This window comes from Pongo abelii, chromosome 4 (assembly GCF_028885655.2).
Source record: "Pongo abelii isolate AG06213 chromosome 4, NHGRI_mPonAbe1-v2.0_pri, whole genome shotgun sequence".
Taxonomy (NCBI): domain Eukaryota; kingdom Metazoa; phylum Chordata; class Mammalia; order Primates; family Hominidae; genus Pongo; species Pongo abelii.
In genome coordinates this window covers 100,414,045-100,433,371 of record NC_071989.2, presented here as the reverse complement: position 1 = coordinate 100,433,371, position 19,327 = coordinate 100,414,045, and the positions used below count along the sequence as shown (strand labels likewise).

General features: G+C 34.0%; 1 long non-coding RNA gene across 1 annotated transcript in view; it reads left to right on the top strand.

The window, feature by feature from the left end:
• The first annotated feature begins 2,277 nt into the window (after positions 1-2,277).
• The window catches only part of LOC134761412 (uncharacterized), a 319,447-nt gene continuing 302,397 nt past the window's right edge, over positions 2,278-19,327 (top strand). Inside the window, exons 1-2 of the long non-coding RNA XR_010139996.1 lie at positions 2,278-2,449; positions 18,998-19,112. This is a non-coding gene — a long non-coding RNA (uncharacterized LOC134761412). The remainder of the gene's footprint in view (positions 2,450-18,997; positions 19,113-19,327) is intronic.

Here is a 19,327-nt window from a genome sequence, read left to right as displayed (position 1 = left end):
ATTGAAATGTTCCAGTACAGTTTAATTAATACTCACAGGTGATTTAGAAGTTTTTTTTTTTTTTTTTTTTTTCAGGCAGGCTTTTTTATCTTTGATGGGACCAAAATTATTAGCTAGACATTTTTTATTTATTTATTTTTTTGAGATGGAGTCTTTCTCTGTCGCGCAGGCTGGAGTCCAGTGGCGCGATTTCCTCTCACTGCAAGCTCCGTCTCCCGGGTTCATGCCATTCTCCTGCCTCAGCCTCCCGCATAGCGGGGATGACAGGTGCCCACTACCACACCCGGCTAATTTTTTGTATTTTTAGGTGAGACAGGGTTTCACCGTTAGCCAGGATGGTCTCGATCTCCTGAGCTCGTGATCCGCCCGCTTCGGCCTCCCAAAGTTCTGGGATGACAGGCGTGAGCCACAGCGCCCGGCCTAGCTAGACATTTTTATTGGGTGAGCAAAATGGCTCTAGTTCCAATGATACAAAGGAAACGTTACATTTACTTGGCCAGCTCCTGCTTCCCCCAAATTGCTTAACCCCAAAACTGCATACTCCAGGCTCAAGGTATGTCTCCATTGCTTGGCCACCTACACAAATTTCAGGTACCTGTGGGCAGAGCATGAAGGATGCATTCGAGGGCCAGATCAGCAGCTTCAAAATAGATTTTTATTAGTAGTTCAACAGTTGGCTTCCATGATATAAACCCTAGAAACTTAGAATAACTACATTTAATTCATACTTCCTCTGCTCTATTTTTATTTAGTTATGTAAATAAAATTTTATTTAGTTATGTAAATAAAAACTGTTTAAGTAATTGTTGCTATCCAGGTCTGTGGGAAATGACTACTAGTTTTTAACTAACCTCTGAGGAGTGCACTACTAGAATCTGAAGAAAATTCTAAAGATCTGGTCATCACAGTTCTGAAAAATCTCTTGGAAAGCAAAGACAAATCCACATTTTTATGTATTGCTGGGGAAAAATTTCATCAAACCACATTATTTTGTTCGTATAATTCAAGTAATTGTAGGTAAAGTCAGGTGGTCAGTCATCAGGCCATCTATACAGAGCTCACTTTCTAAAGTCAGGTGACTTCTTTCCACTTTTAGTAGTTGGAGTCTGACAAAGTTAAAATCACGCTAAACATATTTCTTAAAAAAGTCTTTATTTCCTCTTCTTGTTTTTTTTTTTTTTACAGAAATATCTGTTTTCTAACAGTACTAATAGTACATAGTTTTGAAATGCCACAGACTCCATTAATTTTTAACTAGAAGTTCAGGATGTTTCCAAAGAGCAGATTAATTGTGATTGAATTATCTTTTTTAAGCCAAACATTTCTAGTAAATAATATAAACATAATAATTTGGATTTCTCATGTGGCTTAAAGAGATAGATTATTTGAAAGAGAAGTTTATATTTGGTAAATAAGTAGAGGTGACTGGCATCAGAAAAAAATCAATGTTGTTTTTGGTTTAATCATTTTTATTGCTTTATTGCTTTTTGAAAAGTATAGTTTGTTCTTCTAAATCAATACATCCTATCTACTGTGTTGTAAGATGATACAGAAAAAAATAGCCTAATAACAAATGAAAGAACAACTTATATTTCTTATATTTTTTCTACCAAATTTATACTAAATATCTCTACTTAAATATACTACTGCTTTCAAGTTATGTTCTTTTTTTTTTAAATTTAGGCAAATTGCGGAAAGCAATTGGACTATGGTTACAAGGGATGGAAATGTATAATTGGTGTAATAGGATTCATAATCGTTAAGCTAGGGAGAAGAGAAACTGAAATAAGTTAATTCCTTTCCAAAGAAAAGGATCCCAGTGTTTTTAAACCGAGGGGAAAAAAGCAAAGGTCTGTCTAACTGCCATGTAAACTCATTTTAAATGTTATGTCTTATTACAGCCTAATAATCGGAATGCCTATTTCCCCCTTTTGTTTGAGCCATCAAATTTGTCAAAATTTTATAATAATTAATTCCATCATTCCTTAGACATTTAAATGACAGAGAGTCCTAGTCAAAGGGGGGAAAGCCTCTGTAATCCTACTCCTCATAGTATAGCTGCCTCCAGAGAGATTTTTAAAATATTCCATATCATGGTATAAGCAGCAGCTAAATTTCTCAATTTCACTGTGATTTCTTGCCGTTTTGGAAAGTGACAATAAGTTGGCTACCTACCATTCTTGACCTTTTGACTTCAGAACCACTGCTGACCAAATCCTAGCTTGCCTTGTTTAAGTCAGTAGTTCTGTTATCACTCTGATCCTCTCCCAGAGGGTCTGAAGCTTTCACTCACGCTCCTGAACGGGTAAGCTCCCCCTCTAGTGTTCACTGCTCATCAGATTATTCCTCCAACAAATAAGACAGAGAACTGCCTGTTTTTTTGGTTCCCTATCAAAGGACGGAGCTTGGGCCAACACTTATAACGGTTTAATGACACAAAGAGTAAAAGGTAAGTATAAATCCTACATTAAAAAAAAAGTTCCTTCCTTTTGATTCCTTTGAGAGCATTGCTACTGTTTGGTTATGAAACTAAGAAATGTTGCTTGTGCTGCCTTGCAGGCAGAATGCATGGCTGAATAGATAGGATGAGTTTGAAAGATGTAAGATGATCTTGGAAAAAACAATCCTTTCTGTTGGGAAGCTGAATGTCTGGTTATGAATAAATGACTTTTCATTGGAAGCTGACACTCAGGAGCTCTTTATTTGTAGACCAATTACCAGCAGAGGAGGAGGATAGGGGAGGGGGTTGTTCTAGGGAACCCCAGCATATTTTTCTTCCAGAATTTTAAAAAAGACCAGTAAAAAATGAAATGCCTTCCATTTGTTTTTACAAAGAGCTTGAGTAAATAGTCCCCTACACTAAAAGACCCTCACTATATTTGAGACAGAACTACAGAAAAAAGCGCAATAGATATTGGTGGTAGTTTTCAAGTGTGTTGAACTCAAAGGTTAAAAGTTCAACAACTTCATTAAATGTAGTGTTGAAGCCTTAGTGAGGCATAATCCAGAATTTATCATGCAATTGAAAGTAAGAAAAAGAAAAAAGAAAGAAAGAGCAAAAGAAGGAAAAAAAATGAAACAAAAAGCTGATACAGTTCTGAGAGGTTAATCTTCACAGTTGGTTACTAAACTAAAATCTAGAAGTTTTATTTATTAATTTTCAATCATGGGCATAATTTTAAACTAAAAAAAAAAAGTGTACACCAGATTCTACAAAGAAGGCACAGATAAACTTTCTATTTAATTGTCTCAAAATGTGTTTGAAACAATTGTGTATGTCTTGAAATAGGTCATATAATTTATTTGAAATTCAGGTTAGAAATAATATGACCACATTAAATTACAATTGGTTTTAATCTTCTGAATTTTGAAGAATAAAATAAGCCCTCAACTAAGTTTTTCTTCATATTGATGATTCTGAAAATTAGGTTAGTTTTATTCTGGTATTCTAAGTTAACATGTCTTTCTTAATTAAAATACTAGCATTTTTAAAATGTGGTAAATAAGTATGACCACATAAACAGAAGGGAAGAACTTCCTTTTGCCGTATTGTTTTCATATTCTTTAATAATCAAAATGATCACTATTCTCATCATTCTCACTAAGCATGTATTAAGTACCTACAAATTATACAAACCTACACCCTGTCAGAACTCAACTTACATTATTAAATGTAAAGTTTGTTATGGCATTAAAACTGAATTATTCTGTTTTGGTCTAATAAAGACCTCAAAACATTTTCTAAAGTACAGTAACCCATTCCATAAAAATATTCATTACCTTATCATTGTTATTTTTCTCTTTACTGGGTTAAAACTAGGTTGCTTGATATGGCAGAAGAAAAGTAATGCTTTCTAGTCCTGTAATATTAGAATACCTTAACTTTTTCCTGTTTTCAATTTTCTAGGTTCTGTGGTGTTTTATTAAATTCCATTTTAGTGCCCTACTTTAAAGCTGACTTCAGGGTGTTGTTAAAAAGGTCATCTTTCATGAACTAATGGGACCAGGTGACTAGGACCTATCTTTAATCACAAAGCAGTGGCCCCTTTGAAGGTTCAAAGGATTAATATTGTCTGAATGTCCATTCAGTTTTGAGCTTCTTGGATGACACAACAACACATAGGATGGCCATTTCTACTAGGTTGAGAGATTTCCAGGTGGACAACTGTCTTTTCTGAACTGGACTCAGATCATACATACTTCCCTCTGAGCAGTTGTTTCACAGGAGTATCCTTCAATCACATGTCTTATGCTAAGACTCACTGTGAGACACACAGTTTGAGTTGGAGGCCAGCACAAATATGAATGTCACCTTCTTTAATTTTATTTTTTTAGAGGCTGCTCTAAATTGCTGGTTCAGGCAAAGTCTAAACCACTAGAAAAATTCTAAAGTAAATAGATTGCCATTTATAATGGAAAAATTGAATTGTATGAAACTTTCATAGCCCACGTTTCTAGTTGTACAAATTTCACATAAAAATTTCTAGTAGGAAGGAAGTCATGATTTATATCAGTTTGACTAACTTAACTGCTAAAGATTATGCAGCATTGCAAAGGACAGGTAAAGAGGCTTCTGTCAATCAAAGTGGTTATAGAAAAACACACAGAAAAAAATGACAACAAAAATTTAAAGCACAACGTACATTTACACAGAACCCTTAAGATCTTTGTAATATAAAGTGATTTATTATAGGATTATAAAATATAAGAATGATAGGGTCTTTAGAGATGATCTCACCTACTTTTCTCATTGGTCAATGGTCAAGCCCCAGGCCCAGGAAAACTTGGAAAAATGGTTTGTCTGTTTAATGGCATATGGCGAAAAAATAGAGAACAAGGCATTGGATCTTGGCCTGTGGGTTTCAATTGCAGTGCACTTTATGCCAAGTGAGCTTCAGTCATGCTTTCGAGGTAACTATGAGTGCTTTCATAGAAATAGGAAGAAAAATACATCTTTGGAAAGTTTGGAGGAAACATGAGTTATTTTAGGAGATAGTACTTTTTTTTTTTTTTTTTTTTGAGACGGCCTCTTGCACTGTTGCCCGGGCTGGAGTGCAGTGGCGCGATCTCAGCTTACTGCAACCTCTGCCTCCCAGGTTCAAGCGATTCTCCTGCCTCAGCCTCTTGAGTAGCTGGGATTACAGGCACCCACCACCGGAGTTTCACTCTGTTGGCCAGGCTTGTCTCAAACGCTTGACCTCATGATCCACCTGCCTCAGCCTTCCAAAGTGCTGCGATTACAGGTGTGAACCACCACGCCCAGCCCAAATTAATAAACACAATTTTTATACACATGATGAAAAGTGGTCATGTGGGCTTACTTATTTTTCAGAAGAAATTAAGCATTCATTGGTTAATCAACAACAATTCCAATGATTATGAGACAAGAGTAGGTGGTTAATGGCTTTTAAATTATAACAGCAAGTTAAAAAATTTTTTTGAAAGTAGGTGCACTATTTTCTTTGTTAACCCTATCATCCTAAGCGGGAAGGATAAATTAATGTCTTGCTTTATCTTTGTTATGGATTGTTTGTGCCCACCCCACCCAAATTTCATATCTTGAAATATAATCCCCAAAGTGATGCTTTTTGGAGGTAGGGCCTATTGGAGGTGATTAGGTCATGAGGGTGGAGCCCTCATGAATGGGATTAGTGCCGTTAAAAAAAGAGGCCAGAGAACTAGAGGAAGGATTTAAGGTGAAGTTGGCTTTCTGCAGCGGGGAAGATGGCCCTCACTGCCAGATGATGCTAGCGCCCTGATCTCAGATTTTCAGCTTCCAGAACTGTGAGAAATAAATGTTTGTTGTTTAAACTACTCAGCCTAGGGTAATTTGTTATAGTAACCTGAACTAACTAAGCCTTTCTGAGACAGCCTCTCAAATCAATTTTCAGATTTCTAAAGTGATTAATGAGGATTCATACATCTTACCAGGAAAGTTAGGTAAAGTAACCAGATTTTAATGTCTTTACAAGCTTAATTAACAAGGTTAAAATCGATCTTTTATTAATCTCACTTAGCATGTGAAAAAGTATGTCTCTTTCTTTGATCTCAGTTGAACTTTTCTGTATTCACCATTTATTCTATCATGTTCCTAACTGTATATCTGTGATCTAATTAAATATTAATCCAATCTATACACATAGATAAAAACCCTGAAACTATACATATATTCACATATAAACAGTAGTTTTACCTTGGTAGAGTGAAATTATACATGTTTTATTTCTAAATTTTTTGCAATGAACATGTATTTCTATCCTAATGTTAAATAATCTTTCTCATATAATGTCATCGAAAAAAGAAATTGACGTCTAGTGAAAAGGACAGAAAGAATTAAAAATACATTGTTCATGTTTTTAGTAGTCTCTACCTGTTTTCCCACAAAGTGGGAAGTTAACAATGTATTGTTTTCAAGTATTTATTGAGTGCCTATATGCCACTGGCACTGTTTCAGAGTTTGGGATATGTCAGTGAACAAAACAAGTGAGAACACTGCTCTCTTAGAGCTTAAATTCTAGTGAGAATCAATTAGAAAACATTAGGAAAACAAGAAAGTTTATAAAGGTAAGGCTATAAAAATTGTCCATGAGGAGATTGTGGTCAACTGTGTGTGGCAGCAAGGGAAGTCATAAAAATAGGAAAATGTGGAGGAATATTGAATCTCCTTTGAGTACAATTTTGGTGGCTACGTTGATAACAGTTTATATAGGAAAAAGTCTGAATTTAGCCAAAGGAAACTGGTCATAAGGAATACAGATGACACTTTTGCGGGTTTGAAATCATTAAGGAAATAAAGAGGAAAACCTTTACCTGTAGGGAGCAGAGGCTTCAAAATATGGTTCATTGATCTCATTGTGCTGCTGAAATATTTACATGAACTAAATAAGAAACAAGAGTATTATTTGCATTTGCACTTAAAGTTTGTGAGTTGCAGGTAGTTCTTTAGTATAGGAGCAAAGAACACATACATTAATCCTGAATTAAATTGCTTGAATCAACATTAATTCATGGAAAGTATTAGTCCACATGATAAAAACATTATTGTGAGCATGTTGGAATTTCATCATTTTGAACATCCTGCCTTACTTCTCTTTACTTTTTAAAAATTCAATTCATTAATTGTCTCCATTTGGAGACTTACTTTGATTCTTTTTCTTCCCTTGCTCCAATCTCTGTTAGGAGCATAATTCTGTGCTATATTTAGTTAGATGCTAGTCCTTCATACATTCTGATTCAATTGTAAGTTTTCTTATCCTATTTTGCCAGAGAATGCTCAAGAGCAATGATTACACCTTTTTCTTTTCTGCATCTACATCTCTATTCTCAGTGCCATAACCTTCCACCCATGAATAAATAAAATAATTGTTGTAAAGATGGAATGAAAGAAAACTTGAGCTTCCTAGTCTTCATTCTACAGCTTGATCATTATTTTACAGATATAGCAATAAATTTTCCATGATAGTAAACATTTTTTCAAGGCGAAAAGATGTATTCTAAATTAGAGCCACATATGGAAATTAGGACTCTTGCCTCCAACTCTAAACTCATGCAATTGTAAAATCTCTTTGGTCTAGAATGCCAGTATCATATCTGTTTTAGAAAGTGTCTCTCCAAAAGAGATATGATATTGGCATTTTCTAGCAAAGGAGTTTTACAATTGCATAAGTTTAGAGTTGGAGGAGGCAAGAATCCTAATTTCCATATGTGGCTCTAATTTAGAATACAACTTTTCGCCTTGAAAAAAATATCTCTCCAGCCGGGCGCAGAGGCTCATGCCTGTAATCACAGCAGTTTGGGAGGCTGAGGTGGGCAGATCACAAGGTCAGGAGGTCAAGATCAGCCTGGCCAACATAGTGAAACCCCATCTCTATTAAAAATACAAAAATTAGCTGGGCATGGTGGCGTGCTCCTGTAATCCCAGCTACTCAGGAGGCTGAGGCAGGAAAATTCCTTGAACCCGGGAGACGGAGTTTGCAGTGAGCTGAGATCGCACCACTGCACTCCAGCCTGGGCAACAGTGCGAGACTCTCTCAAAAAAAAAAAAAAATGGTGTCTCTCCAAATACTATATGATACTAACTAAAGCATTTAAATCTTACTATATTTTCTGTGCTATATTACCAGTTCATATCATTCATTCTTATTTGAGGAACATCATGATAACACAATAGTTACCAAACTTTCTTCTCTTCATGAAACTTACGTACTAGGATAGAGGCAGGTGATAATTAAAAGAATGTGGTATAAATGCACTGAAAGAAAAGAATAACAGAATATTGGAAATAGAGAATGCTAGAAAAGGTCAACACTTGAAGCCTTCTTTGTGTCATCTGTAAGTTTGACTGTGGTAGTTTGCCATCAAAGCTCTGTCTTTGCTTATGTAAAGTTATTCCCAACAGGCAACAGTGTGCCAAATTTTCTACCTTAATTCTTTACAGAGGTTCAACCCAAGGATATCATGGTTGAAGTTCCAGTGTGTCTTCAAGTGTGTGTTAATGTGTCTCACATTACAGCTTCTTGAGTATTCTGCTGTATGTATCCAAACATATTCAGGTCAATGTGATATGTATTAAAAATATTACTTTAATATAAGGTTTTTGTGGGGGAATGCCCAGATAATACTATTAGATACTTTGATTAACAAAGGTTATGATGAGGAAAAAATAAAAGGGGTTATAGGAGGTCCCCAAAAATTATTAGAAAAAAATAGGGAAAATGATCTGTTACAAAATTTACGTTTCCAGCTAGGTATCAGGTAAACTGGCCACACTGAAAACATTATATTATGTACAAACCTGACCTATTGTAAAGGATGCAAAGTGATACTGGTTGCAAATTAGGCATTCTATTTCCAATAAATTCTGAAAACCTTAGTGAGGAAATGTAGTCAATGTCATTTAAGTAAGAATTAAAAAAGAGAACCAACCATGACACAATTATAGATGCATGGCATTTCAGGGAAGAAATGAATCTTATAAGGACATTTAGGTAACTTTACAGATGAAACCAAATGTAAGGGGCTGTTGAGTATAGATCACCTTAGCAGACAGAAGATCTGGATAATATTGTCTCTATTCAGATTTTAATATAAACTTAGCTCCCTTGTTTATTTCTCTCATACCACTATCACTATATGAATGTGAACTTCTAGATTGCTCTCATGTATCTCTGAATCACTGTTTAGCACAGAGTCTGGCATAATAATTCTATTATGTGTGCTTGCTTGCTGCCTTACTTGCTAAATAAATGAGTGAATGAATGATGAATGAATATATGGCAGACTCTATGCAGACTATGGTAAGTCATGGAACTAAACACAGAGCATCTGACAAAATGACTCAACTTTTGGGAAAAAAATCTCTCTCAAACGTCTATGGAAAAATAAAAAGAATCACAAGTTCAATCTCAATTCTAAGTAAACATAAAGTCAAAATTATTGAGTGCAAAGCATGTGCCAAACTGTTTTACTTGTGTTAAGTTGATTCCCATAGCAATCCCCCAAAACAGATATTATCCTTAATGAGAAGAAAAAGTAACTGAGCCTAAGGGAAATTAAATAAATTGCCCAAAGTGACATAGCTAAGACAAAAGAGCTAGATTTGAATGCAACCCTAGCTGACTGCAGAGCCCATGCCCTTTCTACTCTGCCATTCTTCCTGCTATTGAAGCATGATTTGGAAAAGTGGTGTTTGGAAATGCGAGATGTTGTGATATTATTAACACAGAATTTGTAACAACTATGGCAACAAACACTGAACATAATTTAACCTGCACCCTAGACTTTAGGGTAACACTTTAAAAATGTTGAGAGAAAAAGAGTCTTGATTCCATGGCCATTCATTTATAATGGAAGACGGATTCAGTGCTATAAAGACTCTGAAATATGAAGTTAAGAGTAATATCACTGAACTGGCTTCTTCTAAATATCCTGGCTTTATCACTTACTGAAGGTATTATTTTGGGGACATGATCTCTCTGTACCTCATTTTTCTAATTTGTAAAATGGTGATAACAGCAGTACTTTTTCTTGTATGTCAATTGGAGGATTACATGAGATGCAATTGTAAAGAAATGCATATTTAGAATAGTGGTAGACACATAGGAAATGTTTAGTGAATGGTAGCTATAATATTGAAGATGAAGAAATGCAAGGAACCAAAGGGTTCCTTCATAAAACAGAATCAGTCGAGTAACATAGGAGAAAAAGGGGCAAGTCAAGACAGCATGGGACAAAGGCCAGTAGATCCAATTGGCACCAAAAATTCTCTTTAGGGTGAGGGTTGAAGTAGCGTTCAAAATCTCTTAAGAATAAAGTTTACCTGGAAAAGGTGAGTACAATTTGGCATGGGTCTGCTTAACATAAATGGTATGGTCTGCCTGGCCATACCTTTTCAGTGAATGAAAATATCAGGAATCAAAAAGAAGTTAAAGTATAAGAAAAACTGACTAAAATGTACAGAATTAAATAGAACAAAATGTAAAAGTCCAAATTTAGGCTCAAAAAGTCAAAATAATCTGGAAAAATTCAGCATCAGTTTGTGAACAAATTTATTTAACAGTTAATTATAAAATATCTTAAACTCCTTTATATAATTATCAGTATATTGTATATTTACTTACCTATTTATCTACATGTGTATGACATCTCTTCCCTTACTAGGATGTATGTTTCTAGACAGCAGGGAGCTCATGTGTCTTGTCCACAGCTGCCCACGATGTGATTCTCACAATGGCTGGTACATTGCAGTTACTCCATACATATTTTTCAACAAATATGTTGATTTTTAAAATAAATCCCCTTTAGTTAACTTTTGTGGAGTATATTACTTAATCTGTCTTAGCTGCTGAGTGCTTATCTTCAAAATTGCTATAATTAATGAGACAATATATGTAAAGTGCTTGGCCTGATGCCTGGCATTTTGCAGCTTTTCATAAATGTTAATTCTACTCTTCCTGCTCAGTTCTTCTGTGTAGAGGATAAATTCCACAGATGGTAGAGGTGTTTCCTGGTATGGAATGACACAAGACTGATCTTTAGATAGCATGCTTCAACAGATTGTCCTATCTTTTACATATTTTATCTTTTACAGAAATTCCTAAATTATTGGTACTATGAAAGTTTATACTTACCCCTATATCTAGTAAAATATTAATAAAATTCAAAGAAATTTAATTTTATGAAATTTCATAAACACTATTGATCTTTATTATATTATATAAATATCATATCATCTCTGTTTTCAAAAGACTGTATGACTGAGCTGAGTGAACTTAGATTAAATAGCCATATTACAAGGAATACGGAGAAACCATTTTTTCAGTATAAATTTTTAAGTAAAATTAACATTGAACTCTTGGAGACATCAGTTTTAATACTAATAATTGTATATTTAGAGTTTCTTATAGTTAGACAAAAGCACTGCACAGCAGTAGAACAAATCAAAAAGGGTTATTTCACTGCTTTTATTTTTTATACATTAACTCCAAATGAAGACAATTGTATTTGAGATGTGCATTTAAGAATCGGGTGAATCATAAGGTCAAATGATCTTTAAACTAAAATCAAATGACCATTGAAATCTCTTACAAAAGACATTTGGCTTAGGAAAATTGTTTTCTTTTACTTGAGAGTTGGCATTTATACATTTGCTGCTTTAAAATTACTTCTAAAGATTACATTTGTATTATAATGGAATTGTTGTGCAAATCTGGCTTAATACATAAAATGAACGCTATTATAGTGTCCCTGATTGTTCCATCATGATCCATGAAGAGTTCTGACCATTCTCACAGGTCTCTGTACAGTCTGCCCTCTGGTGCCCTAGGCCTGTGCTGCCAGTCGCATTCTCCAGCTCATCAACTCTGAAATAAAAAGCAAGTTCCTAGCTCAAAAGGAGACTTGATAGAAGTAGCCTGAATTCAATTTCAGAAAATCAAATACTGTCAAAGACTGATTTTGAAAGAAGGTTTTCTACCATTAAACAAGAAGCAAAAAACAAAACAAAACAAAACAAAAAACCCTCTTAAAATGCCAGTTGAGCATAGCTCTAATTATCAGGAAAAAGGTATAATGTGAAGGAAACATTTTCAGCATACTATAGTTGACATTCCACAAGGTTTATAAATTGATTTTAGATTTTCAGAAACTAAGTTTCTATTGGGAAAATGATCTATACATGGAATGCAGTTATTAATGAAAGTCATCTTCATTATTTCACATATTCCTTCCTAGGAAAATAAGTTATCACCAAGTTATTTTTTCTCCTCACAGTATCTTTAAAAGTTAAGCAGAGATTCAGATAAAGTCTACTTACTGGCCCTTACATGCAACATTTCTTTTTTAAGCTTGGTGTCCCAAACTCTTCTATAAATAAGATTGGAAATAAATTTGAGGAAAGGAAAAGCATATACTAAAACTTTAAAATACAGTTAAGAGTTTATAAGTCACATGATGAAAAATTATTTTGTTAATTTTAAAAAGCTGCTAGTCTTTATGGAAAACATTTATATTCTAAAAATTGATTTTTAAAATATAATAAGTATACAGTCTTATATTAACCTATAATGATAACATTCAGGCTACTTAATAATTAATTGTAATCAATTGAAAAAGATCACTAAATTTGGAATCCACCAGTTGAAAAGGGGATAACAGCAAACATTTTTGTGGCATTAACAGTTTATAATAAATGACTTTCACACATACAATATTATTTATATGAATAGCACTCTTTGAAATGCATAGCAAAGTTTTTATCTTGTAGAGGAATAGTCAGCATTTAAAAAATAAGCACTGGAGAAACTACAAATCTGAAAATTTTGCATTAATTAAAGTATTATGAATTCATTTGTTAAAGGGAAAGTAGAGTTACAGCTGATTTTAATGATGAGCTATATTGAATTGCTTGCACAATAGCACACATGTCTTTGATGATACCAACCTCAGAAATAGATCATTTTAAGCAGCAAAGGCAGCAATTATAGAACTATGTCAGGTTACAAAACCTGAGCAATTAGACAAGAATTTATCAGGGCATGATTCAATGTAGGTATGGTTTTTTAATATTAATTTCTGTTATATCTTTTTATAATAAAATATTTTAATCTCTCTCAAGATCTCTCTAGTTTAACTAAATCCTCCCACCAGATATGCAAAATAAAACCATGCTAGTCATTTTGGAATTGTGAAAAAAAAAAGGAGGTAATAGCGTGTTGTGTTCAACTCTACTGCTCCAATTCATTTCAATGAGAATCAGTCAATAAAAAGTCCCTGTTTCAGCAAAGGCGGGAGAAGAAACAAAAGGACTTAATGAAATGATCTGTTTACAAAATGCTAAGTGAGGGTTCTATGAGAAAACAGCATTAAATCCAATTTTGGTTTCCTAATGCAATTTAGGAAGTCTTATATGCTCCCAGTTTTTGCTTGTCTTTTTTTTTGTGAATGGACTGAGGCATGTGGTCTTTTTTCTTTCCTTAACATTAATTTTTTTAAAGCTATTTAACTTTCTTTCTCTTCAACTTTGCTACAGTATTTCTAAGTAGCCCAGAAAAGATAAATCAATGCCTGAACTGCAACCTTACACTTATATACTTGTTAAATGACTTTTTTTTTTTACAGTCTGTTATTGTAGAAATTGGATTGCTTTTAAACTAATGCTGTCTGGCGGGCAAAAGTGAGTGAAACCGCAAAGCCTGGAGGAACACTAATTACTTGTTTTAATTAGCAGCAACTTTCACTAGAGTATAATCTCCCTACAGGCCACTTTTCGGTAGGTGTAGAAAAAAAATCATGTAGGAACAAACTGATAATCTCTTACTTGCCCCTAAATGAGAGCAGAACTCTGATTCTAGTATAGACATATCATTTGTACAAGCCTCTAAGCCCTCAGGAAACAGGGCCTACCAGGCTAGGCTACCCAATTCAAAGATCTTTAGCAATCAGTTGTACAATAGAGCCCTTATTTTATGCTGCTACATCATAAAAGTGGTCCTTTTGTTACATTTCCATCCTTAAAAGGGTCTTAATCCCTTTCTTTTCAGACCAGTCTATGGCAAATTCCACTGGGACATCCCATTCGCCACAAGGACTGAAATGACCCACTCCGAAAGCAGCATGTGAATCTTTGAGTCTTTCTTCCCCCCGCCACTCTCCAGAGAACATTAAATCGTACTTTTCATTCCCCTCACCATAGGGGGAACCCCCTTAATGATGACAGAGAAAGAAAAATTCCATCACACTGTCCTATGATACCATTCGGCTGTCAAGCAGGCGTTTCCCTGGTCAGAGAATCAAACATGGCTTCCAGCAGGTGGATGTTGCTGAAGGTCACAGACAGCAAAATGCAGAGGTTACACATGGAGGAAGCACAGGTTCCCACAGCAAATTAAGTCATCTATGAAGCCTTCTCATTTCCCAGCAACTAAATTTATGACTGCTTTTAAGGGTCATCATCGCTTGCATGCACATGCACTTTATTGAAAGTATTTGAGATTTTGGAAAAGCAGGGTTGTCCCAATTAAAAATACATACATGAGCTACATGTTTAAAGAAAATGGGGAAATTTAAAAATGTGTTTATGTAACTCTTTTAGTAATTTTAAAACAAAAGTGTAAATGGTAGATTGAACATGAGCATTTTTTTTTAGAAAATCTTTAATAATGATTTATTACTTATTTATTGTTTTTAATTATACTTAAAGTTCTAGGGTACATGTGCAAATGTGCAGGTTTGTTACATATGTATACATGTGCCATGTTGGTGTGCTGCACCTATTAACTCGTCATTTACATTAAGTGTATATCCTAATGCTATCCCTCCCCCAACCCCACGACAGGCCCCGGTGTGTCATGTTCCCTTCTAAAGTAAAGGTGGTAGTCTGGGAAATAGTAACATTTCGCCTTGATAGGAGAAAATTATTTTAACTTTTTACATCAAAGGGCCTGAAAAAAATCCACAGTATTAAATTTGTATAATGTTGTTATAAATCTTGATTACTATGATATGGATTCCTGTAAGGCTTGAAATATGCCTTTTATTAAAACAAATTTAAACTAGCAAGTTTTTTATAAAATAAAAATATGGAATAGTAAGTCAGTAATTTTTACTAGATTCAATGACCTGTAATTTAATCCAAATTAAAAATGAAGTTTTCTCATAGGTTTTACCACTATTTAGTTTTCTTATTATTTAGTATATATTTTAAATTATACTGCAGTTTCTTCTCAAATGTTGAGAATGAATAGAATCTATTCTATTTTATATAAATGTCTCAGAGAATTGTGTAATAAAATCTTTGCAAATGTTGACATTTCCCACTGTAAATGGCAATAGCATTGTAAATATTTTTTTGACCAGATGATGATATTTTTCAAAAAATTAGAAATTCATTGTTTTATTGGTTTTTTTATTAATAACTTAGAAGAAGCTTTAATTTAAAAGCTACACCCCACTCATTTTCAGATATAACTTTATATATAAACCACATATTCTAGGAAGATATCATATGTACAAATAACTCTATAGGGTAATATCATATACACACATTCATTTATTTCACATTCAAAGATTTAAAAATTTTGAAATTACAGAAACAAAAACCTAACAATCAAGCTCAAAACCAAACATAGCAATTTTATAACACAACAAATATTGGCTCTACCATTCTTAATATTACTCAGGTGGTAATATTTGCCCATATGTGATTATTTGAAATATTAAGATGAAAGAATCCTCTAAATGCTTATACTATAACTTTAACTTGTTATTACAGTAGATTTCTCTCCAAGAGCTTTATTTTAGCTTGCACAAGGGTGCGTTTGGTTATTGTTTTGTAAAAAGTGAAAAATTCACAAAGCATTTATACAAAATTATTGAATCTGTCTTGAGATTTGTTTTCTTCTATGGCAGCCTTTGTGGGTAGCTTGTGTTTGGGGTCCAGTCTGCTGGAGGGTTAGAAATGCAATGCATGAGATAGCAAAAAGAGACCTGAATCAGAAAAAGTAAACATCTAGAATAAAGGACAGTTGAAAGGGGCTTTGTGAACAAGGGGTGTTGCAGTAGAGAATGGGTTAGGGTGAGGCTGCCCCGGTTCTTTGTTCCTCTTCACAGTGGTGGCTCTGAGGGACATGCATTGTCCCCTGAATGAACTAACCATCTCTCAAACAGCCTAATAGCCACCCCTGTAAGCACACTTAAACTATCAAGCCTAAATATTTAGAGTTATTTAGGGCTCTTTTTTCATTAATTAGTGGCTACCTACCTACCATTCCTTGATTTTTCTGTACATTCTCTTTCCCTAGTACTTTCTACAAGAAGCATTCTGAAATCCAAGACTAAATACTATGGCTGAAACTTGATTCTCTTTAATTAAGTCTGAAGAAAAACTGTTTATTTTATAAGACTCATGTTGTGTAGAGAACATGTGCATCACGTGAGATGCAAACTCAAACACAGTTTACTCCGACTTTAAGATTCTAGGCAGAATATCTTTTTTGCGTATCATTTTGTTTTCCTTGCTCTTATGTGTAAAAAGAAAATCCAGGTCTGTAGAGGTATCATTCAGAATCTATACACTACAGGAGGAGAAAAAACTTTACCAAATGCGGGTTGGAAAGAGGAACTATTAAAAAAAGAAAGAAAAAAACATAATTTTTTTTCCCCACTAAATATCAAGGTACGTGTGTTTTATAATCTTGAAGATTCTCTAGGTAGATGTCTTGATGGGAAATAAAACTTGAATGTCCATGAGGGATTCAACCACAATTTCAAAGTGTCATTTAAATTCCATTATTAACTTTTTCAGTGTTGTGAGTGGTGATTAGCCTCTTAGGGAAACACTATTAATACAATGAGTGGATTTAATTACTGAAAATCCAAGTGTAGAATATAAGCATATTTTTTATCATTATTTATATTACTATATGTTAATACATGTGTTATATAGCTTACAGTTTATTTGATAAGGTCTTATAGAGTTGGTAGATTTTTCTTCTGAGATAACAAGTGATAAATCTTAAAAAGATTTTAGTCATTGACTTCTAAAGCAAACACTTAACTCTGACACAAAGCACCTTTCCCAATTATGCATTTGGCAAGACTATGAAAGTGCAGGTATACTTACTATATTTTAGCAATTTAATTATTTTGCCTTTGAAGAGCATTTGCTTTTGACTTTAAAATATAAATGCCAAAACAAAGGTAATTTTACACTTGAAAAGATGTGTTAATACAAATAAATATTTTAATTATAAAATAATTTTATCAATATATAATATGGATTCTGATTACACAACTGCGCTCAAATTATAAAAATTAGTCTAGGTGATATTTATTATTTGTGCCTTTTTCAGTATGTATATTTTATTTTAATGAATATCCTATTCAAAATTGTATAGAATTCCCAGAAACACAGAATTTCAGAAATTACTTGGGAAATTATTTATATAGATTTCCCAAAAGGTTATTAGTTTCGAATGGATAACTTTATATTCAGATCTCATCCTGACAAGGTGGAAACATTTGACCACTCCTTTAAGCATCTTTAAAAAGGGTATAAATGATAAACATGAAAAAACTCTGTAAACCAAATGCAAATTGTAATTATAAAGTATTGTAAAAATGTTATAGGGGATAGCAAGTTGCATGAGACAAGATTGCTGACTTCTAAGATCTCAAAGTACAGAAAATAGTCCGGCATATTCATATCTAAGCGTGCCAATTGTTCTGATTGAAATACAAAGAACCATGAGGTTTATTTGATAAACGCTTACCATGTGCCAGTTATTGCTCTAAGAGTTTGTTTGTTTGAAGACAAGGTCTCGTAGTAGCATGATCATAGCTCACTGCAGCCTCAAATGCCTGGGCTCAAGTGATTCTCCTGCCTCAGCCTCCTGAGTTTCTGAGACTACAGGTGCAAGCCACCACACCTGGCTAATTTGTTTTATTTTCTAGAGACAGTCTCACTATGTTGCACAGGCTGGTCTCAAACTCCTGGTATTGCTGTTATAAATATACTCTGTAGTTCACAAAAATCTGTTCAACTGATGGTTCAGATTTCTGGCAAAACTTATGGATCATATTTGCTGTGTTTTATGTTTTATGAAGTACTCATTATTTTCACTTCTATCTCTTGGTTCTTAAAAAAAAACTTTAAAAAGAAGTACTCATTATTGAATATCCATTTATTGAGTATGTATTCTACCACATCAAAAGCTTGCACTATGATTATTAGGCACACACAGTCTAGCAGAAAAAATATGGAATCATTGAATATATGATGATAAATCATATAGTAAATATACTTTCATAGTATTCTAGGAGAAGAATAGAAAGGTAGATTTGCTCTCACTAACAGATTTAGGAAAGACTTCAAATTAAAAATGTTACTATTTAATCTGAATTGATGATTAATTTTGATTACAAGATTGACATTTAATCTGGAATCTAAATATGAATAAGATTTTATGAGTAGACAAGAGAGGGAAAGAGATGCTCTTTCTTGAATGTTCCGGATATCCATGTAAAGCTGTATTTACACTCTGTGGTATATGTTTTTCTTTCTTGAACTGTAACTGTTATGGGACAATTCCCCATTATTCTTATATACCCCTTAGGAGTAAGGCTGTGATTTCCAATTCTCTTTTATCCAGAACTCAATTAGCATAGCATTTGAGAATGTGAATACTATTGAGGTTTTAATACATGGTTGCAAATTCTTTGACACTTTTCAATGGAGAGGTAGGGTCAGTTCCCCTCCCTTTCAATCTGGCTGGGTTTTCAACTACTATGAACAATTGAGTATGCTAGAAATGACACTTAGGACTTCCAAAGCTAGTTTACAACAAGCCGTGATGCTTCTGTCCTGTTTGCCGGAACACTTGTTCTTGGATGCTTGAGCTGCCATATAAAAAGCCTGACAAACTAGAGGCCTCTGTGTTAAAGAGGACCCAGTGACCAAGCCCAGCTGAGCCTTGTCCTCCATCTTCTATTCCCAATCTAGGTGCTACAGCCCATCCATCAGCTGAATGCTGCCAAGTAACAGCCATCCATGGAACATGGAAAAACGAATTCACCCAGCCAGGCTCCATCCAAATTGTCGACCCACAGACCATGAGGTATAATAAAGTGGTTGTTGTTTTCAGCCACTAATTTATGAGATAATTTATTACGTAACAGTACAGAGCTGGAAAAAAACTAGAACAAATATGTTCAATTTTTTTACATATATTAAAATGCTTGACTTTTCAGATCTAATTATAATCTTATCCTTCTCATTCCTTCTCTAGATTTGTTTAATGAGTGAATATAAGATTGAATTAATAGTACAAGC